At 33.8% G+C, this 25,925-nt stretch overlaps 1 non-coding gene across 1 annotated transcript; it reads right to left on the bottom strand.

Moving 5' to 3' along the window:
* Positions 1–7,169: 7,169 nt before the first annotated feature.
* On the bottom strand, positions 7,170–7,242 carry TRNAV-UAC. The gene has a single exon. It is a non-coding gene; the product is annotated as a tRNA-Val (tRNA).
* Between the last annotated feature and the right edge of the window lie 18,683 nt (positions 7,243–25,925).

The raw sequence follows: 25,925 nt of genomic DNA, 5'->3' as shown, positions 1-25,925 counted from the left end.
TTGTTTGTTAAGTACTTTTATAAATTGAGTAAGTATTTTTATATATGTATACTTCACTTTATATTCATCATTTCATTAATGAAAAAGATGTATAATTTCATTAATAATTTACTAGGTATCACCGAGGCCTAACGGCCCCGGCTCAACCTTTCCTTATAGCCTTAGTGTACAACAAAGTACACGTACTTCTTTAATTAAACACCTTATACCATCATTACTAATAGAATCCGTTTATATTTAGGCACATAGCTCCAATAACAAAAATATATCTTGAAAAAATGTCAATCACTTGATTTAATTTCATTGTTACAACTACAAATTAGTTTGGTTTAGTATGTCATGATAACGATGAGAGAGCAACCCATAAAGTTCTCCATGAATATATTGTTCCAATTCATATTCGTCATTGGAGTCCATCAGTTTTCCATTAAGGAAATAAGGGCACCGTGTGCAGGGTTTCTTTGATGTGTCGTACCTTACACTGGTTGTTTGATAAAGTTTTTTCTTCATCTATTGAACTATTTTAATCCGAAATTTGAACTATCTTGTTGTAGATAGATTTTTTCTCTTTCTATTGTTTAACAAAATCATATCTTTTATTGTTCTCAAACGTCAGCTGTTTTAATACGAAACTCTGTTATTTTCATGGATTATATAGAAGTAAACCTTGTTATTATGTTGGTTTATATAGCCTATTTTCGATGTCGGTTTGTGATTAATATGTTTCAGTATATACGGAATTCTAACTGATTTTGGAAATCGTCTAGTTTTACGAAATTATGTAGATTGTTTGATACGTTTTTGATTTATTTATTTTTACGTATTTTTGATTTAGTGTGTCCAGTTGGTCTTAAATGTTAACATTTTAGCAACCAACTCAACAAATCCGTAAGTATATTTGTGTCATGTTCGTGTGTTATTGAGAACGTTGTTTTTTCACCTCAGTAAGCATGTTTTTCCGCTGGAAGTATTAACCATGTAACTTGATTTTAATTATAGAAACTTTTCATAGTCACACAGGGTAAATAATTACTCGATAATTTCCAGAATAGTTATTCATCCAAACCGAGAAATTGTGTTTGTCTTAGAGTTAAAAATACTATACATTGATCCAGTTGTGTTGGATGTGAATTAGTTCCATATAGTTAGTCTATAATTCGTGTACCCCGGAAGTGTCGGAACTTTAGAAAAAATTTATTTACATAAATGCGATAGGTACTGGCACTATAACCATCTATTCTCTGTGCCATTGTTGATTTTGGACATGTTCATGATTGAATTTAGGTTCATGTAACCAACCACCTATCATGTATTGCATTGCAAAATATCAAACCATATTAAGAAACTCTACCATGTTATTGTGAACATTGCTTTTCCACCTCAGCAAGTCCGATTTGCTGTTGGAAATACTGACCCTGTAGGAAGTACTGACCCCATAACTTGAAATTTTCACCGGTTACAACCGTTGGTAATAAACAAAGGTAATACATTTCAACGGTATTATGGCTAAAAAAGTACATCCTTCAAATTGCAAAAGCTCATATCCTTAATTTTCATTCTTTCTTGTTCCATACAAAATGATATGTAAACTCTTGATAAGTATATGCTTGGGCAGTGGGATTCTTGCGATAATACTCGAAGAACGCCATCAATGTTGACTTATATATTTCTGCAGCAGTATTAAACTTATCCATTGAGCTAGTTGCATCATACATAATTATTTGTTGGCTTGGAAGATGAATATCCATTTGAATTGCATTATGTTATTCCCGGTGTATTGGGTGACCGTATAAACGTCACGCAGCCTCAGGTGGCCAATATACCTTGCATCAGTGTACTGTTGCACTTCCTTGCATTCATCGACGATTAGTGTTGCACGATCGCGACATTTGCATATATACTTATGTATGTATTTAATATCCCCTACACCCCCATAGATCTCAACATTAATGTTACATTTGAACATCCTATATAAATATGGGTCATACGGAACAACATTTGTGATGTACGCTTTGTTCCCCCGCGTACAATCATTTCCTTCATGTTGTCGCACGACGATATATTGGATATTCACCTTCATCCGTGCTTGTACATTCGGTATATTTCTTTGGATATCCTCTGCTGCATTTTCCATTCTTCATGCACATGGAGTTCACACCACATAGACCATGTACCATGCATTTCCTAACAGTCCCAACTAAAAATGGGTTGGTTTTTCCATCAGGAAATTCGGTACATCAAAATTTATCAATCCGTTCAAATGTCTTAATTTTTTCAAGACCATCCAAAGATATAAGAGCATGCATAAGGAAATTCAATCATGAACACATCAGCAACTACTTTTTTGAGCATATTCTTTTTCTTAATTTCTTTCATCAACTCAGCTCTCGTCAACTCGTAGACACAGGTTATGAAATTTGGATGATAGAAGCATATTGATTAGGTAGAAGCTCATCTTGAATTTATGACCGACGCGGATTTACTGTCACTATTAGGAAGATATCTAGATGATTATTAAACCGTGTAATGGCCATTAAATCTTCATAAATCTCATGCGTATGCCTGGCAACACCAATAAAAGTCGATGGTAATACGTATGGCTTACCTCCATTATCGGGATTCAGCCCAGATTCTGCAAAGTCCTTTATATTTTTGTAAGAATTTCCGCTTGCAATTTATCTTGATTTTTCTTGAGATAATATAGGTGGTTTTGTTCAGTTGATGCCCAAGTATCCACTAAGAACTTTTGAAACTTTTTTTTTTTTAATTTTTAGGATGGAAAAATACTCGCATGAACGCTTAAAAAGACGAAAACTTTGAACTTGTTTTAGAGTTAGCTTTTCATAGTATGTTTTCTTGTGTGTGTATCCAATTGTTTTATATCAGGATGCCAACTCATCTCTCCGTATAGAAAGAGTAAAACATAATGCAAGGGAAAGTGTGCAGGGTGACACTGTGAAATACGTTTGAATCCATTTTCCCCTTCCGATGAAGTATGATATCCTTGAAATTAGGCTTTTGAGAACCATTTTCAGCTAGTATAACCGAAAGTTCGTTAGCCGTTGGCAGGTTATTACGTCTTTCATATGTGATTTCGTTATAGTGCATGATGACTTTGACATTTTGGTCTGCGGTATTGACATTGCTCAGAATCTCCTGTGCCTGGGAATATTTTGTGCAAAACACATTATGTTTTGAGATAATTTCCAGAATTATTCCAAGAACGTCGTTATCCAGTTGTGTTTTCGTTTTGCAAGAACATACTTTGCCCTGATTAAGATCATAGATATACAACTGTTGATATATTGGCTCATTTCCCTAATTGGGTAGTGACGGTCCAGAATTTTGTCAAAGTTCCATGTGAATTGCAAAGGATTTCAGACCATTACCCTTCAAAACTCTCTTATCCAGTTTTCAACCAAGACTGGTAAAAGCGTTCGAATCATTGTACTTCTGGACGTGAATCATGTGATCTCTGGAAAACATTGACTTGGCTTCTTCTCCATCAAGTAAATCCATCATTTCCTGAGGAGTCTCTGGTAGTGCAGAGGATGGATTCTTCTTCGATGAATCGGATGTCCTCTCGTCAATCCAATGCGGTGCTCCACAAACTGACATTCAATATACATTTTACCAAGATAAAGACAAACAAATAAGTATAGATCATCTTTCTTGTTTACAATGTTATATGTAACAACCTCATCCTTATAATCTGAAAGACCACAATTAAAATTCATCAGAATCATCTGATGTAAAATCTTTGTTAGCAACTGACCTATACACGTCAACAAATATACACATAGTTAGTGCCAATTATATATAGACAAATATAAGAAACTGTAAAATCAAAGAAATTATGTTAAAGTGAGGGTACACTTGAATATGAGTTGAACCCATAGGTTTAATAGTTGATTCCACAGGCTCCGTTAACGCATCTACGATCATATCGTCATTGTCATTCGTAATGCTTGAATTCCTTGGTATATTGATTTACAATCAAACAAATATGCTTAGGTACTTAGGATTGTGAAGCGGACAGATTCCACCAAGATAATTTGTTTACATATTTATGCACTATCTGAGACACTAATATGTGCAAGTGGTTTGAATATCATGTGCTCATCTGTTTGGGATGGTTAGCCTGTAACATGCACAACTAAATTTTGTCAGTAAAATATACCATCCAGTAATTTCATGAAAACAATACAACAATATCATCCAGGCTTAGAAATATAAAGTAGCTCACGTTGTATACTTCTTTGATGGATGCATTTCTCTTACGCCGTCTTCTTTTTAACAACCTGCTTGCTGAGAAACTTGTTGATTGTAATACAAATACAAACATAATATTTCAGCCACATGAAAATTGTCTAATGAGTATTGTTACCTTTATTATTATTTTTTCTACAAAATAGAATTACAATTAACCCAAATTCCTTAGATATTAAATATATAATTATGTATTAAACCATATAACCTGGCAATAAAAAAATAATCTATATTACATTACACATGGATATAAATTGCACACATATGAACACATCTACATGAAAACACCGAAACTATATATTGAATTGTGGATATGAGACATGTAAAATTGGATGATCAACTTCTGCAGAGATTGTATGGGAATGTTGTTATGGATGTATGTTACTTTGAATGAGTTGTTGTTGTCTTTTTCACACAACGTTTCCGCTGGCCTAAGGACCTTATATTACCAAGTTTAAGAGAATCATGCTCTTGCCGCAGGTCCGCTATATTAAACTGTGTCACCTGGCAAGTTAAACAATTATCGAAGCTCCAGATGTGAATTGTATACAATAACAACGCATCTATAAAATAAACAACAAAATTACTATTGATTGATAATAACAGTACCTTTAGGAGTCACTTTGACCTTGCCAAACAAACAGTAAAAGAAGTTTGACGTATTTAAATAGTTCACGGTTGGGTTATGTTAAGCTTTAGGTATGTGTCACATGATGTCGAGCTATTTTACTTATGATCAGCCAGACCTTTCAGAAAGCGTAGCTATTTTGATCATTCTTTACGGACCGTCTGGGTGTCCTAATTAAAACCGTCCACACACATACCCGTGGGCCTATTTTCCAGAAAAAAACAGGGGTCCTATTTCGGGGATAAGTTGGGCGGTTTCTAAGTAGACTTTTTCCACGGTTCATAAAAAATAATCCTAATTAAATTTAGGCTCCGGATTAGCTATACATTCTCTGGAATATACTGTTTGATATTCTCTGAACCGAAATCAAAATATGGTTCTTATGGGCAGTTTAACAAAATATTTGACAATCACAAAACCATCATTTTTCGATGGGTACGTTTCCTCTTTGTAATATTCTACCTCTTGCTTGTTTTCGGCTAAAAAAAATGAAATAATTATCTATAGTTTAGTTAACAACATGATTAACTTCATTTCATATGGTTCATAATTATTCTCTATAATTCACCGGTAAAACAAACAACTTATTTATTCAACATCCATGTGGGATAAAAAACCACAAAAAGTAATCGACAAAAATGCTTTTTTATCAATAATGAAAAAAACTTAGTTGATTATTTTTTTCGTTTTCCCTGGAAAAACAGGGGGGCTTTATTTCGGGGGAAGTTGGGTGGTTTCTAAGTGGTGTTTTTCCTCGGTTCATAAAGAAATTTCCTAATTATTTTTAGGCTCCGGAATAGCTATCCATTCTCTGGAAAATATTGTTTGATATTCTCTGAACCGAAATCAAAATATGGTTTTTATGGGCGCTTTAACAAAATATTTGACGATCGCAAAAAAAAACATTTTTTGATGGGTACATTTTCTCTTTGTGATATTTTACCTCTTGCTTGTTTTTGACCAAAAAAAAGAAATTCCATGCTTTAAACAACATGATTAACTTCATTTCAGATGTTTCAGAATTATTTACTTGCTTTTCAGTATCTATTTTCAATATTTCAGCGGTAAAACAAACAACTTATTTTATTTAATATGGGATAAAGAACCACAGAAACTAATCAACAAAAATGCTTTTTTTTTATCAATAATGAAAAAAAATTTAGTTGATTCTTTTTTTCGTTTACCCTAAAAACAGGGGGTCCTATTTCAGGGATAAGTTGGGCGGTTTCTAAATGGTGTTTTTCCACGGTTCATAAAGAAATTTTATAATTAATTTTAGGCTCCGGATTAGCTATCCATTCTCAGGAAAATACTGTTTGATATTCTCCGAATTGAAATCAGAATATGGTTCTTATCAGGCCTACTATTCAAAGAAAGGAATCTAAAGAAAGGTAACAAAGTTGCGCTACTATTCTATTTTGACCCACTTTCATAAATCCTAAGTATACCTCGTGTTCTACCTCAACTTTCAAACCCATCTCCAACTCTTTGCAACAATCACGTCCTGTACACTTGCAGCAGCCTTCCAATTTCATGCATTCACAGGCGCATTGACAGTGAATGTATGTTGAATCATTTGAAATTATGCAGGCCTAAGTATGAGACAACTCATTCTAAAAGAAAGAATGTATCAAAATTTATGTTTCGTAATTTTTTGTTTTCATGACCAATTGTTAAATCTGAATTTGTAATTACTTCTGAAAAGTCCTTCCATATTTCCGTCATGACTGCTAGACCGTAGTTTTATAGTTGAACTTCAGGTAGACATATATTTGTTAATGCAAGTTTTGGAGCTATAAATGATATCGGAATTTCCCGACAAATGAGTTGCTAGTCATTCTTCTGCGCTAATTATAAATGATATCGTGGTTTTATAGCTTCCATATTTCCATCTTAACTGGAGAAAGTCGTTCTTCGGTGGCATAGCTGCTGGTCAGCCGCCTGTTGCAAACAGGAGAGTAAACTACTCCTGTTAGCCAATACAAACATATTCACAACTGTTGTTATCATTGAATAATGTGTGAACTAAGTTTTTTTTTTTGATGGAAATCTATGTGACTTCATGTTAGAATTAAACACCATATATATGTTAAGTGATACATACCTCACTGCGGAAAACATCTCTAATGTATGCTAATTCATGTCATAATTAAACACCATGATTATGTGAGCCATACCTTAATGAGTTCTAAAAGTCTTCTGGTTTCAAAAGGGAAAGTTATCCAAACAATTTATAATTCGTCGTTATATATGTCTAATCACATGATTTTTGTGCTATATGTGGGAATTGAACCCACAACTACATGGTTGTAAACCATGCGCTCTACCAATTGAGCTAAGACAGCAAGTAGCACTATCATAAAACCCTCAAATTCATGACGAACCAGATACTTATTACCTTTTAGAAATTCTGGCTTGGCATCTATGCATATAAAGTAGAACCTGAAACATTTCCATATCTTGAAATCAAATTATCATTATGAGAAAGTTCCACCATTAATTGCAAAATGAGATGTTTTTCAATTACTTTTCTAAGAAGGAGTAGTTCAACAATTAATGCAATTTTGCTAACTTCAAGTCTTCTCCTTTCAAGATGGCTTGGCATCAGGGGCCTTCTATAGTACACATGCATAACAACCCAATAGAAATGGCCAGAACAATTTTTGATGTAAGTACATACAAAGCATTTAAGATTCCTTAAAATTTCCCAGCTGAAGTGATTCAATATTTAAAAACACATAATAAAATCAAGCAGAACTAAGCTGGCCTAGCTAGAGTGTCAACCCAAAAATTACATTGCTATTAATTATCAGGAACACCATAGTCAAGCTATTTTAGTCAACTTACTTATAAGAATTACAATGAAACCGATGTGAAACTTACATGTCTATCACCAAAGGGAATCTTGACAGAGAGGAAACCGAATAGGATAAAGGAAGACAGGAGGTGCTGCTGGTGTTGTACTCCCTTTACCTGCTTCTGTAATATCAACATCAACATTACTCCTTACCAATCAATGCCAAAGTAACACATAGTGGCCATCATAGAATACAATCAAGATCTTAAGAAAATCAACAAAAAACTAATATTCAAACCTTGGTTGTTCGATTGTAATTTTTATCATATATATATAGTAATGTGAGACATTTAACAAAGAAGAAGTAGAAGATTATTATATATAATATATATACCTTACCTACCTTGAATTGGACTTTATTAGAGGCTAGCCAAGTAGTCGTAGTGGATCAAGCATTAAAGTTGAGTTTTGGTGAATAAGTAACTGCTATTAACGGGTAGTAGCGAGCATGTTTTAGGTTTACTCTCTTTTCATATAGATTTGCATGAATTTTATAAAGAGAGAGGGCATAATAATTCCAGCGCAAAAACAAAATTGAAACCGTATTCAAACAGTAAATCTTAAAAGAAGAATTACTGGTCTACATACTTTAAACCAAAAGAATTCCATGAGTTTCACTTGATTTCAGGAAAAACCGTGATGGAGTAGTGGAACTTTGATATCTTAGTCGGCATCATTCGAGATTCAAATTCTTCAAGGAATTCATTGAAGGATGCAAAAGGAACCCTGAAAATAAGTAGTTGAAAGAGAAAAAGTTACCTTGAAGATGTCATAACTGGTGAATGAAAGTGTGGCAAAAAAATTGGTAAATGAAATCATAAACAATTCATGCAAATAATATCATCAGCCTGACACAAATGAACTATACCATGCTTGTAGTTGCAGGAAATCCTAAAACACACCCCTTGTATTATCATGACTATAATTTCTAGATCTAAACTTATTTGATATGAAAATAAAGATAAAGATAATGAAAATAGAAAATAAGACACAAGATTAACGTGGTTCGATCAATTTGATCTACATCCATGGGGTTAGGTTTCACTATGATCATTGAATTACATATGAATTACATTGAGACTCCATTAATGAGTATTTGGAGCTCTCTCCCTCTCTCTGGTTTTTGGGTAAGAATAAGAAGATAATAATAATACAAATTAATTTTCTCTCTCCTACCTTTCTCTTTATATAAGATGCTACCTAGTGGATGAAAACTCATATACAACTAAGATTTCCCCTAATTTCGGATCTGGCTTGCGATGATATCGCAAGCTTACAAATGTTAATTTCGCAGATCTTCTAATCTTTGAAAAGTTATTACATTTTTCTTATGTTTAAGCTAATATCACCTATTGTGTCATTTCTCAAAGTGCTCTGCGACATTTTTGTAATGCGTTGTTAAGAATTTCGCGAGCGTATCGTTGTCGCGAAATTTTGATCCTACATCTTGCCTCTTTTTTCTTGAATATTGCTTGAAGAGCAATCTTCAGGAAAAAATCCATTGTTGTAGTTGTTGGAGAGAGATACGTGTTGTTGGAGTAGTCTTTGATCTTTGTTGATGAAGAAACGGGCGAAAGAATACTGGACTTGAAAAATACGTACTTGCTTTTATTCTTTTGTGAAGTTCCGGAGCGTTGCGAAGTAAATAATAAGTATCATCTCTTGAAGTATGCGAAGTATGAAGTATCCTTGAAGAAGTATAAGAAGTACTCAATCCTCGAAATATATAAGAAGTATGAAGTATCCTTTGAGAAGTATAAGAAGTATTCAATCCTCGGAATATAAGAAGTATCCGTCCTTGAATGAGAATAATAAGTATTGCCTCTATTCATGCGAAATTATTACTCCATTTTTGGTGATTCTTGTCGAGAAGATAAAGAACATAAAATGTTTTCTTGGTAATCCATAGTTGCCTCTGTTCTTTATCTATGAGGGTAGAATCCTTGAGAAAATGTTGAATGTGCGAATTGTTTCTTCATTCTTATCTTGCCTCTGTCTCATGTTTTGTGCTCGTGCGATAGTATAATCTCTTCAAGTTGCTTATAATTGTGCGAAATAATTGAGCGAGATAATCACATCATTCGGAAGAATCATATTCTACGAAATTCTGACACATTCTACGAAATTTTGAATCATTCTGCGAAATTCTGAATCATTCTGTGAAGTTCTGAATAATCTTGCGAAATTCTTGAATAATCCTGTGAAATTCTGAACAATCCTGAATAATTCTGCTAAATTCTGCGATATTATCGCGAAATTCTGCAATATTATTCCGTACAGTTTTGTAAAGTACTTATGCGAACATAATGCTCATGTGATGATTATGTTATGAAATGTGTATGCGATGTTTATGCCATGAATTGCTTATGCAATGCTTTTATGATGCGAGTATGATGCTTGTATGATGAGAATGCTTATCTATTGCAATGTATAGCTAATGTTTGTGTTACTTAGCTCATTTTGCACGCTAAAATTGATGTAGCTTTAAATTGCCTTCATTCTCCATTTCTCTGGCTTTTTCTTTAGTGTATGCATTCCTCTTCGTGTAGTTATTGTTCCTCACAAGTTCTTACTTGTGTTTCATCTTTCCTTTTTCCTGCACTATTAGTATCTCATAACAGTATATCATAATATCAAGTCTGCGGCATTTTCACTGCCTCAGTTTCATTTCCATATACATATTCGCAAGCTTATTTGCTTACATATAATCATCTTCGCAAGTTTATTTGTGTACCCTCTTCTGTGGTCTTATTTTGCCTTCCTAGTTAAAGGTCTTATTTTGCCACCTCTTGTCATTGCGACAAAATCGCAGGACGTCTTTGCACTTTCATGCAAAAACCCATTGATCTTGCTTTAACTTATTCTTTTGTATTATTGCCTCTTCAGGATTGTTGCGGCAATATGACAGGCCTAAATATTCTTGCGAAAATAAAGCCCCATGACATTGTCGTCTTGCGACGAAATCGCAGGACGTCCTTACACTTTCATGTACTGACCCATTGATCTCGTCTTATCTTTTTCTCTAGTATTATTTCCTCTTCAGGATTGTCGCACAAATATGACAAGCCTTAATACCCTTGCGAGTAAAAAGCCTCATGACATTTGCGTCTTAAGACACTTATCAGCTCCCTAATGGAGGGTGTCGTCCTTATCTCCCCCATGGTTTCCCCTTCAAGGAGGCGTACTTCTACCATACAAGGTTAGCTCCTCCCATCCGGTCTTAACAACAACCAGTTGTTTTCGCAGCCTCTTGTCCCTTTACCTATAGATCTTATGGTTACGAGACTGCACCCTAAGTGGGGTTTTCTTCGGGCCGAGTGCAGTATAAGACAAGACTTGTCAATAATGGAAAGGTACGCTCCAGACGCCCCTGGCACTCTTGACTCAACCGTGTACCTCGGCGCCTTGATCATATTCTGCACTCCTTGGGAGAGTCCTTATTACCTTAGTCGCCCAACCTAAGTCATAAGCTTAAGCTGAGAATCCAAGGTGCCTCTCTCGGATGGGCTTTATTGACCCCAAGTCTCCATGACTCAGGTTCCAGGGCGGTGTAACCTTTCCCTGGGCCATGCAACAGGTACCCCCTTATATGACGTACTTTAGGTCTTACATTTTCCTCTTGCGAAATTGTATTCGCGAACTAGGGTGTACGCCATAAAGGTTCGCCCCTATCTGCGAAATTTTATTCGCGTTTCTGCGAAATTTTCGCGTCTCTTTGTTTCTGCGAAATGTTCGCGTTTCTTTATTCTCTCATTCATCTTTTCAGTTCTGTCATTTCTTTCATCCACTCTTTCATTCTCATAATATCATATCATTTGAAGCAAAGTAAATACTCAAGAGAAATTCTAATACATTATAATTCTGAAATCTTTGTAATTGTGAAATCTTTGTAATTCTGCGATTGTTTCGCATTTTGTAAATCAAATCAAAAATCTTTTTATTCTCTGCAAAAGAAATATTCTAGAGAAACATATAAATTGAATTTTCTCAGTTTTCTGTAATTTTGAAATCTCGCAATCTTTGTAATTTTGAAGTCTTTGTAATCTTGAAATCTTAGTAATCTTTATAATCTTTGAGATCTTGAAATCTTTGTAATCGTGCGATTGAATCGCTCTTTGTAAATCAAATCAAAAATCTTTTATTTTCTGTAAAAGTAAAATGTTCAAGGAAAGTGGTACTTAGCTTTTATGTGATTCGTTGTTGTTATCAATCTCGTGCGAAAAATACGTTGCATGAAGTATAAGTGTCGCTTAGCAAAAACAGATGTGAAAGGCAAGAATTGAACCCGCGACCTGCTACTTGCATATTCTCGCACCATACCAACTATGCTAACCCTCTCTTGCGAAATAATCAGAGTTCTTGCGAAGTAATCAAATTCCAACTGTGTGAGAGATAATTCTGTATAAATTTCGCGTAATAAAAATAAACATGCGAGAAGCAAGAATTGATCCCGCGACCTGCTGCTTGCATTCATGCCTTCTGACCAACTGTGTAAGCTTCTTCTTTGCGAAATATCTCTGTGAAATTATCATCTTCTGTGCGAAAAAATACGCATGTGTTGGGACTTGATCACACGACCATGAACTCATTAACTTCGCAGATGACCAATTGTGTTGCCTCTTGTTTGCGAAATAATGAAACAATATTGCGAAATTATTATTTTTTCGCTTTCTGTAAAAAAGAAGAAAACTATGTTCGCAGGAGAATTCGAACTTGCGACCACGAACGCACATACTGCTCTCTGGACCAATTGTGCAAGAACCTCTCTGAGAAATTAACGCATAACTTTTTTCCTTACTCTTTTATTGTCCCATGCAAATGAGAAGAAAATGAAAAATATGTGTCTCTACGAATTCGAACCGTGACCTATTTGTTGTTCGCTCAGCCTTGAACCATTTGTGCGAATTTCTGTTTGTGACAGAAATTACAGCGCCTGCCTGTTATCTTATCTTCGTCTTTCCCTTGTTTCTTCTCCTGAACATGAAAATCTTCCAGTGAAACTTCCATTTTTTCCTTAAATTTCACCACAACAACTAATTTTTTCTCTCACTCTTTTCATGTCTTTGAATTGTTGATGATGTTTACTCCCTGAAAGTGTGATTTCTTCCATGAAATTTCCATTTTTGAAGTTAAACGTTGTAGATCTAGAAAAATATGAACAATAGCTAATCTTCATGAAAATTTCTTGATCCAACAAGTTACAGGAAGGATAAATCCTTTACTCGTTCCTTGTTTTTAGCGCCAAAATGTAGTTGCAGGAAATCCTACAACACACCCCTTGTATTATCATGACTATAATTTCTAGATCTAAACTTATTTGATATGAAAATAAAGATAAAGATAATGAAAATAGAAAATAAGACACAAGATTTACGTGGTTCTATCAATTTGATCTACATCCACGGGGTTAGGTTTCACTATGATCATTGAATTACATATGAATTACATTGAGACTCCATTAATGAGTATTTGGAGCTCTCTCCCTCTCTCTGGTTTTTGGGTAAGAATAAGAAGATAATAATAATACAAGTTACTTTTCTCTCTCCTACCTTTCTCTTTCTATAGGATGATACCTAGTGGGTGACAGCTCATATACAGCTAAGATTTCCCCTAATTTCGAATCTGGCTTGCGATGATATCGCAAGCTTACAAATGTTAATTTCGCAGATCTTCTAATCTTCGCAAAGTTTAAGCTAATATCACCTATTGTGTTGTTTCTCAAAGTGCTCTGCGACATTTTTGTAATGCATTGTTAAGCATTTTGCGAGCGTATCGTTGTCGCGAAATTCTGATCCTACAATGCTAGTGCTTTTGATGCACAGAAGGTACTGATTTTAAGAAAGTAATCATAAATAAATCACTCAATTCCTTCTCCTTAGCCTTCTCTTAATCCCTTTTTTTTCTGATTAATCATAAAGAATAAGAACACAAATGAAATCATCAGCTGACTTTATATTATAGTTTAACCATAGCAAGAAAACAATTACATATAGAAAATAAAGCAAAGCTAACATTTGTTTTAACGCAGGGAATTTCATTTACCCAGTTATGTTATACTCCATACTAGATGGGCTTGCCTCGGTCCTCAGTTCTTGAGAGTTAACTTAGCCTATAGGATCGAAGTACCACAAACTCATGTTGATAGAGAAATAATATTAACATAAGCGCACAAATTGAGCTTACACTGATTACCCTTGCGCAGTCAGTGTCACCTGGAACCCTTACACCTTGGTTATTAATTAGAAAAATATACATCTAGTCCAGGCTGTATTATCTACATCTGCAATTGACACAATTGTCATGTGGTATAAGCACATATAATTTTACAAAACTTACTCAAGAAACATCAGCAGAAGTACCTACGGATGTTCAGTGATAAACCACCTTGTGTATCTCTAAAACTTGATTGGAGTAACGTGCATCTGAGAACACCTCCTTTGAAGTCTGCAAAATCCTTTCAATTTCAGTTTTGACATAATGTTTTTTAATTTACTATTATTCCATTACAGTACTTAAACATAAATCACCATAAACAAAATACATGAATAAAAGAAACTACTATAGAGACCAAAGAAAAAAATGACATCAATTAAAAACCTGTGGTGAAAAGCAATACCTGAATAAGTTCCAAAGCCTAGGCAAAGTGATTTATTATTCAAGTGTTTCTGGGGATATGCTTCCATGCACCAATTAAACAGAGTATAAAAACTAATCCTTTCAGCACAACCTCTAGCTAACACCAAATGGTTGATAGACCTAACAACCCAAGCATTTCAAACAATATCATGTAGAGATATTAGTAATAGAAATATCATGTAGATTGCAATAGAAAAGGAAAGGTGCAGTGATAGGTCTGGGTAGTGATGGTGGTGCTGCCTCTAACCAAATTTAGAAGAGATAATGGATCAAACTAAAAACATCAACCTAAACCAATAATGAAAAGAAACCAAAAAGAAGAAAGGAAAAAAAAAACTTAAAAATAAAATTATGGGGTTTTTAAATGTTTACCTTCTTTTATTCCCCTGCATCATATGTTTTATTCTACCTAAATAACAAAATAAAAAACCCTAAATCACAAAACAAAAAACCATGTCAATACAGAAAACATAAAAACCTAGAGCACACAGAGCAAAGAAGAATCACAGAAAGAAAAACAGAGAATCAAATGTTCCGGATAAAAAACAAATTCAATGTCACTACATTTATAAGAACCTGCAAATAGAACTATAAAAGTGATCCAAAAGAATAAACCTCCATATTACGCCTAGTGGAAAGAACTTATTTGTCAGGTGGCGGTTGAACCTGTTTACAAAAAGAGCTGAAAAGCATTTACCATTTATAAGTTGAAAGTTATAATATGAATATAACCTCACACACCACTACAAAAACAGTTTCATGATTAGGGAGTACCAAAAGATTACAATCTACAAACTTAGTCCATCAATGACAAACTAATTTCAGCTTACCAACAAAGGACAGAACTTCCACCTACCAAAGTGGTGAGCGGCAGAACTTCCATTCTCAGGAATATCTTAGTTAACCACTTCTCATTTTATTTTTTATATTTTTGTATAATTCAATTTCCCATATGTAAACATATACTTCTACAGAAAGTCAGAAACAGTTTAATGATTATGGAGTACCAAAAGAATCAGTTTAAAACAGTTTACAAAGTACAAACTTAGTCCAAATGCGTTTAGAATTGGTTCATCTGATTTCTAAGAACTATGTGATTGATCAAAAACATTCAATCACCATTCATGGGTTTAACGGTTATACTAAAACAAGTTTCGGTTCTACCTCCAAGTGGCTACTAGGATCGGTCACATTAGTGTCCAAAACATTGTTAACTAAGTACCAGGATCGGTTACCACTTATTTATGGTACTTACTTGTGATCGGTTGCACAAGTTATATGATCGGTTACACCAATTACTAAAACTTGTTAACCTACTACAAGGATCGATTACACATCTTGTGATTAGTCCCAACCAAGTTCTAGGATCGGTTACCCAATGACTAGGAATGGTCACACCAATTACAAATATTGATCATACCATCTCAGGTAATTACTTAAGATCGGTTTCACTAATAAAAGTCATACCAATACAAAAGTCAGGCATTGTGAATAGTTTTACCAAGATGCATAAACAAGTTATGAGCGGTTATACTAAACACACATATTGGTAATCCAAAGATTTGCAATGAATAACAATACCAATAAGCCTAGCAATTTCCCTTTCGATTCATAAAACAAGTTTATGAATTGTACTTCCTTTAAATGAATGTAAAACATTGTTTCCTAGGACGAAATCTTCACCCATACCCATACACATAATCACAATAACATTCATATGATTATGTCGATGTATTATATACGAAGTTCAAAAGATAGACGTTATACTTCGTATTGTAATTCCTTAATACTATGTCTAACTAGAGTATGATTATTCACAACTTCTACTTATGTTTTCAATATGCACGACTTTAAAGATACTTTATGAATGAAACAGTTCAAGTTAAATATTATTAACCTCAAGAGGAAGGATGATGTCGTCATTGTAGCTCTTTACTTCTTCACATTCTTCAAGTATTCATGTAATACTTGTATGTCTCATATCCTAGTAACTTTCTAGCTAACCTATACGAAGTTGACCCCAGTAAAAAATCAAGCGACTCTTTAAATGAGTTTTGATTCACTAAAATATGACAACCAAACTTGACATACCAACGCTTGGTGGGTTCAACCGAGCAATGCTCTAACAATCTCCCAATTTGTCAATTTTAGTGACAAAACTCTTACATCATATGGATAAACAAATTACAAGAATTCATTACACATACGCTTGATTCCAAGTTTCAACAACATAATAACCTGTATACATTTAATCCATAAATGCCGCTGTTGACATTATAATAACAAAGATAATACTCCACCTAAAGGTAAGATAGATATATTTTCAATCCGCACGTCTTTGTTATTCCCTTTGTAGTTAAGATAACCACAAGTATCAATATGATATGTTACTCCCCCTTAGTCTATGCTTTACTCTTTCATTAGATATAATGTTTAAGAACCGTTGTCCTTTCCTTAGTGATACCAAATCACTTGTTTACTCCATATATTTCTCCCCCTTTTTTTCACATAATGACAAAGGTACGAGCAAATAAAAGACAAACCGAAAGGATCTTACAAATCTCAAAAGACTTGCAACCTATAAGAGTTAAGCACGAGGGTTCCACACATCATTTTAGATAACCAATATCAAAACTGAAACTACAAAGTAATTTTGTTTTGATATGTTACCAAGGAAACAATTTCCCGAAGCAATTTTCCCTAATAGTTTAGCAAATCAAAAATTGACTAAGCACCTTAGTTCTTTTGCTAAACCGATTTTACAAATACAATCACTTGTTTGATAAGACCAAAATAAAGATCATAATTAACTCTATTTTTCTCATTAGGTTCTAATTATTCAAATAATAACTTAGACCTTTCGCTTTTATACAAGACAAATACTAGGTTAGTTAACTAGCATTTCTTGTTAAGGCATTCAATTAGACTTGAATAACTGAAACCTCCACTTTGATAAGTCTAACTAAGATCGGACATAACTTAGATTCTTTTATCCGGAATCGAATTGGACTAAACAATTCATCCTGAAAACCTTTTTGTTAAGCCATAAATAATTCATACAAACCAAATAAATCAACTTGCATAATTATTTACCTCAACCGGAAGCAATTGAAACAAACATAGACATTATAGTACCGCAATTGCACCGAAATTTCGTAAGCCTAAACAATTGATACCAAACAATAAAGCAAGATATCAATTGTTTTTCTTAACCGGAAACAATTGAATCACACACACATCCATACACAAATAATGGAATAAACATCAATTGTACCAAAATTTTGTTAAGCAAAAGCAATAAATATATGCAATAAAATCAGGCTTTTCTTAAACAAGAAAACGATTAACTAACAAATTCATTACCTCAAGTTCCGCATCCTCTTCACCATTTCTTCGCATATTTTCGGGGAGGAATCTCACCATGTTGTCATCCTCTTGCAAAAAAAATAAAATAACAACAACAAACACCAACCTTTACCAGAGAAAGGTTGAAAATCGGTTTTAACTAATGCAAAGCAAAAGCTGAAGCCCCGAAACACATATGCTTTTATGCTAAACCAAAAAAGATTCAACATATTGTGACTTTTTCACATATTAGTTTCAATCGGAACCCCTTATGATCCTTTGATAAAGCCTACCAACATGGGCTAGAATTCAATCCCGCCAAATCAAAAGTCACCCAAACCATAAGGGTTCACACCATATGAGATCGAATATTAAGGTTAAGAAAACCGAAATCAAACATCCCATAAACATACATAGAAATAATATAAAGCATTCAAGCACAGGCTATGTAATCGAAAAACTATCACAAGAAAAATTATAAACTAATAATTTTTTTCATAAATAATAGATAGTTTTATTCATAATAGACCTTATACAATTACTGAAAGAAATCAAAAACTGATGTCTATTCTCCTGGATTAATAACTTAATCTCTAGTGGTCCTCTTATTGTTTACTGAGATTTCATCAGTACTCAAAATTTTGAAGCATGTCTCAAGAGACTTGTCTGCAACCACTTCCTGTTTTTCAAGTTCTTCAATTAGAACCTTGAGTTCAGCAAGAACACTTCTTGTTTGATCAATTCTTTCTTTGAGCCAATCTTGATGTTGAACTGTCATAATGAGATTGGTTCTCATTTCTTCAAAACCTTGGATATAATGAATCACACTATCAGAACAAATCCTCTTGGTTTCGGTTGGATCTTGAAGGTTGTAAGCCAACAAACATGACTCATCTTGAGATCCATTCGAACTATCTGAATCATAATCAGACATGATTTTTATATGTTTTTCTTCTTCCTTTCTGTATTGATTCCTTGACAATCCTTAACCTTTTGAGCTTCCTCCTTATTAGCCTTTGTGACACTGCGAGTTATTGGAGGCATGTTCGGTTATTTAAATAGGAATTGATCAGGGTTTCAGAATACAAGCAAGAGATAGTTTCCCTTTTAAAAGAGACAACTCTTGAACCGAAAACATCAGGAAATTCTGAAAATATTAAAAGAATAAATTCAGTTTCCTTTGTCCGAACTTCTCATGCTGGAAGGTTTATTAAAATTCGAAAATTCTAAATAAAACCTATTTTTGGAAGATCGTGATAAACATGAACAAATTGTAGACATATATGGATTTGCAGTCATCCATAAAATGTCACAGATTTTCTGATAAACAAACACAAAAAATAAATAAATTGTGCTCTCATTTTATTGTGCTTTTCCCATCCATAATTAAGAGCAAGAAATAGGATGAGAGTGCACAATTTCGATACAACTTTTTTTCTAACTTACAGTGAGTATCAGAAACATAGTTCATGTTTCTCTTTGGGAATTTCTGCCCAACATATTTTCTCCCAAAATAATGATCTTTTCTTACTCTAAAGATATGATCATGTGGAGAAGATGTACTGATGTGAGAATTTTCAGGATAGATAAATCTCTCTTAATTCTGTTAATGAGATTTCATATGATTTTATCATTCTAAGGATTTCCTTATGATGCACATCAGCATGCTTATCTGAAACAATTATCGGAAATTTATGATTGTTTCCATTGGCATAGATTATCTCTTTTCCTTTCTTCTGGAGTCGTTCTTCATCAAAACAAGAATTGTTTCGGTATGGGTGAGGAAGAACCTTTTTCCAGAAGCGATTATCAACTCTTACTTCTGATTCTTTTGAGTTGACTTTATCGAGATGAGGTAAAATCCGTCTTTCTACTGAGGAATAATCGTTAAGTTTTTTTAAGACAAGAAACTTCCTTCAATATTTTTATCACCATATTTTGAAGAAGTAAAAGTACCTATCAAGTGACTGAAAGTTGTATTCCTTAAGATCACTAACATGGAATCGGTTCAAAGTTTTCTTTGTACAAGATTTCGTATGATCATCGGTAGGTATAGCTGGTTTCTCAACCTCTTCTGACTTGATGTAGTTAGGAAAACTACCATCACCATGATCTGTTTCGGATGTGATCAAACAAGTTTTGTTATCACAATCTCTCAAAGTCGAGCAAGGACCTTTGGTTTTATCAGAAGAAATTACAACAGAATTATTAGTCAGAGTCATAGGATGTGTCTCTTTATCTTGACAAAGAGATTTACAAATAGCTTCTAATTTGACAATGAGATCCATATTCTCTTTGGATAGAATATTCAGTTGAATATCTTTATCTATGATCTCATTCTTAAGAAGATTTGACTCTGTCTTTAATATTAACACTTTTGAAGACAGAGATTTTATAGGCTTTAAGAGTTTACCAACTCGTTATCAGCATCTTCTTTTCCATCAGAGAACAACTCAGATGTATACTTGATCTTCGTAACTCCTGGATCATGGGTCAACGAATTGATAACATCTTCAACTTTTGAGTATTCATACTCTTGCATAACGTTAACTGAATCAGACATAGATTCAATTCTTATAGGTTGGATCGCACCAAACACCGATTGTTAGATCTTTTCGTGTTTGCCTGCTCTGATACCAATTGAAAAGACGAGGGTACCCAAATATACCTCAATCTAAAACTTTTCCACCTATAAGTCCTTTATCCGAAAGTGATTGTCTACGAACTGAGTCGAGACAATACAACTAATCGGTTCACATTTCGTGTGATCGTCTATGGATACGAGATCGAGACAATACGACAACAAGATAACTTGCGTGATTGACTATGGATACAAGATCGAGACAATACAACAACGAAGTATGATTACTTAATAATAGGTTCGGACTTAACCAAACACAATAGGATTGCTATCAAGTAATTAGGAATTAACGTTTGTTTATTTTACTTCTAATTATAATAAAAACAATTATAATTGCGGAAATAGAAAAGTAAAATACACAACAAGATTTTGTTAACGAGGAAACCAAAAATGCAGAAAACCCCCGGGACCTAGTCCAGAATTGAATACTCTCATGATTAAGTCGCTATACAAAATCTAAACCAACTTCGTATAGTTGAGACCAAGCAGCTAAACCTATAGTTCACCTAGTTTCGTATAAATCCCTGCGCCTCCAACTTGCAATAAGTCACGCACTTGGAACAATTTCTTTGGTTCGTATTCCAAACAGTAAAGGAACAACAAATCTGTTCGGTAACAACTTATTTCAAACAAGTGATATGAGTTTGACACAAGGCTCTTTCGTTTATCCCAATAAACTCCTTTGTCAGGTTCTTAGATCTATCTAAAAATACAACTACCAAAGTAGTTGGGTCTAGATTGTGAAATCAATACTCTTAGTCGCAAAGACAATATATTGATGTCGATCTACTCAACTAATCAATCAAGGTTATCACAAAGATAAACCGATTATAGTTGGATCCCCAGCCAATAAAGTTTTGTGCACACCAAAGATTATGAACTCAAACAAGCAATCTTCTTTGTCTTAAAATCTCCTTAGATCTTCAATAAACACCTGCACAAAATCAACTTAAATCTCTTGTGATCAATCACACACAGAACAGAGTCTGTTAACAATGGATTATCAGAAGACATCTTCAGATCTACAAACAATCTAAAGATCCCCGTCGAAACTTCAATCTAGTTTGAGTGAATCTTATATCAGAAGAGAAGATTCTCAAGCATAAACAAACTAGGTGCAATCAAAGTTCAACCACCATTAGTCAACCAAATCAATCGAAAACTAATAATAAACTGCAATTACCTAGTTTCCCGCCAACAGTACTCGTAGAGCTTCAGAATCCCAAAGAAGTCTTTAAAACGAGCGGTCGTAAGAGATTTCGCCTAATTAGGGTACTTTCCTCTCCGAATAGACGGCTCCACCAGTTACAACACAACTAGGTAGTTTTGCTAGATCTGAGGATTAGTTTGATCGAAATACAAACTTCAATATTTATGGACTAAGGAAGTTTGGACACCAAGGAATTTCCAAAACCGAAAATATTCTAAAGATATACAATATATTTCCAAATTCAGTTTTCATAATTCCTGGAAATGCTCTGTCCAAATATTGACCGAAATCTTAGTAGAAAATCTCCAATTAGTAAATGCATATTACCAATTTTTATTTTCTAAAGATATGCATTTTGATTGCTGGAAATTAAAAGCATATAAAATTAAAAACCTTAATTAAAAGATTCTCATTTATTTCGATCCGGGATTCTCTTTTAGTTATTAAGGAATATCTTTGAACAATAAAAGATAAGAGTTACTGCACATGTTCAAAGTATGTCAACATCTTTACTTGGTAAATCATTTTTCATATTTACCATCTTGGAACCGATTTTCCACACTTCCAAACGAGTTTAGAATAGGTTCATCTGATTTCCAGGAACTATGTGATTGATCAAAAACATTCAATCACCATTCATGGGTTTAACTGTTCTACCAAAACAAGTTTCGTTTCTACCTCCAAGTGGATACTAGGATCGGTCACATTAGTTTCCAAAACATTGTTAACTAAGTACCAGGATCGGTTACCACTTATTTATGGTACTTACTTGTGATCGGTTGCACAAGTTATAGGATCGGTTACACCAATTAGTAAAACTTGTTAACCTACTATAAGGATCGATTACACATATTGTGATTAGTCCCAACCAAGTTCTAGGATCGGTTACCCAATAACTAGGAATGGTCACACCAATTACAAATATCGATCATACCATCTCAGGTAATTACTTAAGATCGGTTTCACTAATAAAAGGCATACCAATATAAAAGTCAGGCATTGTGAATAGTTTTACCAAGATACATAAACAAGTTATGAGTGGTTATACTAAACACACATATTGGTAATCCAAAGATTTGCAAAGAATAACAATACCAATAGGCCTAGCGATTTCCCTTTCGATTCATAAAACAAGTTTATGAATTGTACTTCCTTTAAACCAATGTAAAACATTATTTCCTAGGATGAAATCTTCACCCATACCCATACACATAATCACAATAGCATTCATACAATTATGTCGATGTCTTATATACGAAGTTCGAAAGATAGACGTTATACTTCGTATTATAATTCCTTAATAATATGTCTAACTAGAGTATAATCATTCACAGCTTCGCAGTTATGTTTTCAATATGCATGACTTGAAAGATATGTTAGGAATGAAACAGTTCAAGTCAAATATTACTAACCTCAAGAGGAAGGATGATGTCGTCATTGTAGCTCTTTACTTCTTCACATTCTTCAAGTCTTCATGTAATACTTGTAAGTCTGATATCCTAATAACTTTCTAGGTAACCATACGAAGTTGACTCTAGTAAATAATCAAGCGACTCTTTAAATGAGTTTTGATTCTCTAAAATATGACAACCAAACTTTACATACCAACGCTTGGTGGGTTCAACCGAGCAATGCTCTAACACCTCTCAAAATCAACAATCTGCAACTTAGCTCTAGTTTAATACCGTGAATCAAACAAATGTTATAGAAAAACAAAAACTCTGTAATTGTGATTCTTCTCGGGATGAAACAGATCAAACAAATGGAAGAAATGGATTCAGTTGATTGAAGAACCGTATCCTATAAAAAGATGAAAGATCTGAAGAGAAAGAAGAAATAACAATTTGATTTTCTTTTTCTGTATAAAACAACTATAAATAGTGGAGGTTAAATTTGGTATTTTAAAATTTACTTTAAGACTGATGACGTCAGCATTCCCTTAAAATTTAAAATTCGGCCCCAAAATTAAAAGTTTTAGGCCTAGAAATATCAAAATATGAAAGAATGGAGTTGATAATGAAGGATCCATTTTGTTGGGTTTCTTAATGTTGAACCCATATAGTAAGGGCTTTACAATAGTTTTCACTTTAGGAAAACTGAGTCTATGTTGTAGGGCCTACGGCCCATAGATGTGTGGCCCAACTAGATACCTAGGGTTTACCTTTCAATGTATAGGATATTTGTATCCATGTAACACTACTACTGTGATGAATAAGAAATTTTCTGCCTCTTTGTCTTTTGCTTTGATTCCACTACAACACGTTATCAACACGACTCTACGAACGTGCAATTTTCTTCTTCATTCAAGATTGGTCATGTATTATTTTTTGAAAATTAGCGTGGTTCTGATCCTATTTTTTGATCATGATGGATGTGTTACCAGGTACTTCTTTTGATTTTTTTTTTCGTTTTCATAGTATTTTCTAGAGTTCCACGAATGTATGATCGTCAAAAATGGAGATTACACCGTTCGATTTTCACGAAATCTTAATACGTTTATCCAAATTAGGTATTACATACTATGTAAAAATTTCAACAGAACCGGAACATGATGCAATCTCCAAAAACTGATATTAATGAGACTTTCTACGTTCAGAAAAACCCTAGTCTATAACAGTGTAATAAAAGTTATTTTTTAGCATTTCCATCGTTGGATTTTGCTGTATTTTTAGTATGCTGCTTATTGACCTTTTTGACGCTATGTACAAATTTCATAAAGATCCAACCATGGGAAGTACTCCAAAGTACGTGATATTTCCAAAAAAAGATTAATTGGAACAGTCATACGGTGTCATGAATATCTTTTTATCTAGCCGTTGGATTTCTTTAAAATTTTAATATGTTTGTCTAAATATCATGTTGAAGATACTGTAGAAATTTCATCATCATCGAACATCTTTACAATTATTTTATGATCACTAAAGTTGGATGATGAAATTTTCAATTTTAGGGTTAACAATTTATTTGGGCCTCTATGATAATAGTTTCAAGTTTATTATCAATGGGCCCGAGTACTTCATATATAATGAACCTATATACATAGTAAGTAGGATTCACGTACGAACAACACACAACCCTATAAAGGATAGAATTGTCGATTTTAACCCCCTTTTAATAATCAAACAAGGTAAAACCTTTTCAATACCGTTTCAGGATATGAAATGAGCAACAAAAATTCAGAAAACACAAACAACAACAAGATTCTGCTCCTAAAACCCGATTGTTGTTCACCATGTGATTCCTGTACGGAGTTCTCAACACCATTTTTCATAGGTCGTTTACACTTAGTTCTTGTCCATAGAGATCTAACTTTTTCTTTAGAAATTAACTTCTTAGTAGGTGAGTTAAATTTACATACCCCAGAAGGGTTCGACTTCAGAACAAGTTTGAGCTTGTTTGCTAATCGATTTGCTCTTCGTTGCAGTTTGTTGACATATCTTACTTTATGTTTGTACTTAAAACAATTAGAGAGTTCATGACCCTTAATAATACAAAAATAACATGTCAATGTGGAGGATGGTCCAGGCACCATAGCCGAACATGCTGCTAAACAAATTGAAGTACCTGAAACATGTGAGATAGAATTTTTAGTAGATAGAGAAAAATCCATTTTATCCTCCAAAGTGGTCGAAGAAGTTTCTCTAGGAAGAATATCAATATTGATGTATGTATTGCTACAATTATCAAAATTAATATTTTCGCCAAAGAGTGTTACAATTGACTTTTCATCTTCATTTGAATCATAGTGGTCAAACATTTCATTAAGAGTTGCAGCAAGACCTTTGTTCCTAGTATAGTTTCTACAATTTGGACACTCATTAGCAAAATGACCGAAACCTTTACACTTGAAGCAATTTGGAATATCCTCATCATCAGTGTCGACAATGTCCTTGTTTTTAGGAGGAACACGATCACGAGGTTTAACTGATGATCTAGGTTTATCTCTGGTGAACCGTTTACTTCTCTTCAAAAGAAGATCTCTAAAATGTCTTGTGATCAGAGAGACTGAGTTGTCAAGATTTTCATCTGATGAACCAGTCTCAATGGGATCATCCACAGACACTAGTGGAAAAAGGGCTATTTGGGACACAATGAAACGACACAGAAAATATGGGAAAACGACTACATATTGAACGTGTCTCTGACCAAAGTCAAAGCGTTGTGTAGCATGACTTTGATTGACTAATATAACGACACATTCAACATGTACTTGACTAAGTCAAACACATCGTTTTTGTATGACTTTGTTTGACTTCTATAACGACGTGTGAATTGTAGCATTTCGTTGGTAGATATTTTCGAGGAGATAGGAAAAAATAACTCTCTTAAACTCATTCTC

The sequence above is a fragment of the Papaver somniferum genome, chromosome 5, assembly GCF_003573695.1.
Source record: "Papaver somniferum cultivar HN1 chromosome 5, ASM357369v1, whole genome shotgun sequence".
NCBI classification, from domain to species: Eukaryota; Viridiplantae; Streptophyta; class Magnoliopsida; order Ranunculales; family Papaveraceae; genus Papaver; species Papaver somniferum.
The sequence above is the reverse complement of the archived record's forward strand: the minus strand, read 5'-3'. Positions and strand labels throughout refer to the sequence as shown.